Genomic DNA, 3,909 nt, shown 5'->3' on the forward strand with positions numbered 1-3,909 from the left:
GTTAGAATTGCTGCAGTATTAGAGAGGCCTATTTTATCCAGCAGAAACTGACAAAATAGACGTAATCAGATCGAGAAATCGCATCACTCTTGGGTACTACTGGTATTAACAGCTTTTTGAGTATTAGGCAACGACATTTTGATTTTTAATGTAGCAAAACGTTTGACGAACTTCGATGAGGTAGCACATTCTTCCGCAGAAAGGATAGCACGTCGTGCAAGATTAGAGAGAAAAATGCTGGCACCTAAGAATTGAAGTCATGCGTACTGCCTCGCTTGTCTCTTGTGCTTACTGGTTTTATGTTTCCTGTATTTAATGTTATGTCACACGAAAGAGAAAGTTATTAGCTAATAGGCAATAAAGAGTGCAAATTTTTTAATATGAACTCTTGCGGCCACAAGTAATCCCGCATCAATTTGGAGTTTTTTTCTTTTTTCTTTTTTTTTTTTTTTAAAAAAAGGGGGGATGTAGTATGTCAAACCGGTCGACTGAGAGCAGGAGAGGCATCACAGGACATTTTCATTTTCTCTGTCCAGAGTATGGGTTTGATGGTTTCCATTACAAAATATATACGTTTGAATTCCACAGAGCGAATTACAGTGACGTGTGATAGCAGAATGCTGTGTGAAGAGGCGTAGCATTGCACTTTGGCATATTTAAGACCAATAACATGTCTCGCATTTCCTCGAACATACATGTTTTATGTACCTAACTCTTCAGAAAGATGCGCACTACAAAATGAACGTATGTTTGAAAAACCGATTTTTTTTAACAATTTTGTGACTTCTTATCTGAAACGCTCGAGTGTGTGCGGGGGGGGGGGGGGGGGGGGGGCACGATCAAGTTTTTGCTTCGGCTCGGAAATATCGTAGATATGAGGCTGGCCCAACCAAATGCAATTCTCAAAAAAATTTAACTGCTACAGTTACTTAATTTATTAAGAATCACTGTTGCTAAGACAAATGAATGAACTGAATAACATAATGGGGACTCGTTATTTGGAAATCAAATTAATTGGATTTACATATCTCGGTATATAGTTTGTATATCAAATGAGGATAACATGAAAGTCGACGAAACCGTCAGTTTTGGAGTCTTTCAGCATGACGATCCAGGAACTAACATTGGAAAGTAGGACCATACAGGAAAGGTTTTAGGAATCAGTGAACAAGACACTTGATGCTCAGGACTGGATACCAGAAGGTTGTGAAGACGTTCGTGTTTGGTGAGTTGCATGAAACGATACAGACACGCGAATTAGAGCAACTGTTTTTCAAAAATTTAAAATGGTTCTAATGGCTCTGAGCACTATGGGACTTAACATCTGAGGTCATCAGTCCCCTAGAACTTAGAACTACTTAAACCTAATTAACCTAAGGACATCCCGTAAAAAGACTGTGCCCGTTTGCGTTCAGTCGCCGGAGGACCTTGCATGCACCGATCAGATTATTGCCTGCCAAGCTGGACCAAATGTCGACAGCGATCTTGGCGAGCACGAACAAAGGCTGCGTGTGGATGTTCCCGTGCCCACACGTGTTGATTGTGGCTTCTGAACATAGACTCGTGCAAAGGATGTCTCATCCGTACAAAGCTCACGCTTCGGAAAGTCCGGTGAATGGCACACCTTTGCAAAAACCACTGGCAGAATTCAGTTAGACGTGAAACATCGTCTCGGTTAAAGGCGTGACGCTTCTGAACGCGTGGAAACCATCTTCATAACCCACACTCCAAATTGCGGGACGGCTACACCCATTTCCCGTGTAACACGACGCGAGTTTATTGAGAGTGTGTTTTCCAGCAGTGCTAACGCCTCCTCTTCAAGCCCTGGTGTAAAAATTGGTTCAAATGGCTCTGAACACTATGGGACTTAACTTCCGAGGTCATAAGTCCCCTATAACTTAGAACTACTTAAACCTAACTAACCTAAGGACATCACACACATCCATGCCCGAGGCAGGATTCGAACCTGCGACCACTGCGGTCGCGCGGTTCCAGGCTGTAGCGCCTAGAACCGCTCGGCCACCCAGGCCGGCCCCTGGAGTAAGCGCTGTGCGTTGACGACCGCGTCGGTTAGGCCTTCGCACCTGTAACACAAAAGAATACACTGGGATTCGAAGGAGGCCTTAATTGCACATGTAACATAACGAGAACGTGCTAATGAAAAACTGTCGACGATATAATTTTGTTATGTAGGTACTTACAGATGGAAACTGCCCATGCAAAATGTGAAGCTGGATACGCCTGTGATCCATCTCTACAGGGATAATGGAAAAACTCCACTCATATCACTCTCGTCGCTATGATGGATTTCTGAAGTGTTACTATCACTGTCACTGCCATCGTTTAATGAACTTACCATCTCCTCCATTGAATTTTCCAAAAGATCCTCATTCTGCCACGCTCTTTCCATCATGCTCTGCGTATGTTTGTCGGCTTCCTTCCACTCTTCAGCGTGACATTCCTGACAGCTTCTCTTGTGAGTGCTTCGACTGCAGAGAGGGTAGATTTATTATTATTGCTGGCAACGTAACCTTTAGTTTGAGCCCATATTAACTCTTTTGGGATGAAACGGCAGTGATAAGGTGGTAACCTTACGACTTTGTGTTCACGTTTTTCTTCTTGCCAATTTGTTGATTTCGTACAGGGGGAACTGTAGCTTATGGAGAGATGTTTTTCACATAGGCTCCATCTTTTTAAGATCATCACTTACATCCATGTTATGACGCTGAAGCCAATCAATCATTCCCTCCTTTCGGTTTGCTATGGTCAGTGCCCTGTCAACAACAACTGAATGGTAAGGAGTATTATCTAGAACATTGGTTGGTTTACCGTGATTTGATATTAGTGAATCTTCGAACCACTTGGTAAATACACTACTGGCCATTAAAATTGCTACACCACGAAGATGACGTGCTACAGACACGAAATTTAACCGATGGGAAGAAGATGCTGTGATATGAAAATGATTAGCTTTTCAGAGCATTCACACAAGGTTGGCGCCAGTGGCGACACCTACAACGTGCTGAAATGAGGAAAGTTTCCAACCGATTTCTCATCCACAAAAGCAGTTGACCGGCGTTGCCTGGTGAAACGTTGTTGTGATGCCTCGTGTAAGGAGGAGAAATGCGTACCACCACGTTTCCGACTTTGATAAAGGTCGGATTGTAGCCTATTGCGATTGCGGTTTATCGTATCGCGACATTGCTGCTCGCGTTGGTCGAGATCCAATGACTGTTAGCAGAATATGGAATCGATGGGTTCAGGAGGGTAATTTCAGGAGGGTAATACATAACGCCGTGCTGGATCCCAAAGGCCTCGTATCACTAGCAGTCGAGATGACAGGTATCTTATCTGCATGGCTGTAATGGATCGTGCAGCCACGTCTCGATCCCTGAGTCAACAGATGGGGACGTTTGCAAGACAACAACCATCTGTACGAACAGTTCGACGACGACTGCAGCAGCATGGACTATCAGCTTGGAGACCATGGCTGCGGTTACTCTTGACGCTGCATCACAGACAGGAGCGCTTGCGATGGTGTACTCAACGACGAACCTGGGTGCACGAATGGCAAAACGTCATTTTTTCGGATGAATCCAGGTTCTGTTTACAGCATCATGATGTTCGCATCCGTGTTTGGCGACATCGCGGTGAACGCACATTGGAAGCGTGTATTCGTCATCGCCATACTGGTGTATCACCCGCCGTGATGGTACGGGGTGCCATTCGTTACATGTCTCGGTCACCTCTTGTTCGCATTGACGGCACTTTGAACAGTGGACGCTACATTTCAGACGTGTTACGACCCGTGGCTCTACCCTTCATTCGATCCCTGCGAAACCCTACATTTCAACAGGATAATGGACGACCGCATGTTGCAGGTCCTGTACGGACCTTTCTGGATACAGA

General features: G+C 44.6%; 1 non-coding gene across 1 annotated transcript; it reads right to left on the reverse strand.

The window, feature by feature from the left end:
- Window positions 1-1,945: 1,945 nt before the first annotated feature.
- On the reverse strand, window positions 1,946-2,029 carry Trnas-gga (transfer RNA serine (anticodon GGA)). Its single transcript is given in 2 exon segments — window positions 1,946-1,980; window positions 1,990-2,029. It is a non-coding gene; the product is annotated as a tRNA-Ser (tRNA).
- Window positions 2,030-3,909: the final 1,880 nt, after the last annotated feature.

This window comes from Schistocerca cancellata, chromosome 2, assembly GCF_023864275.1.
Source record: "Schistocerca cancellata isolate TAMUIC-IGC-003103 chromosome 2, iqSchCanc2.1, whole genome shotgun sequence".
NCBI classification, from domain to species: domain Eukaryota; kingdom Metazoa; phylum Arthropoda; class Insecta; order Orthoptera; family Acrididae; genus Schistocerca; species Schistocerca cancellata.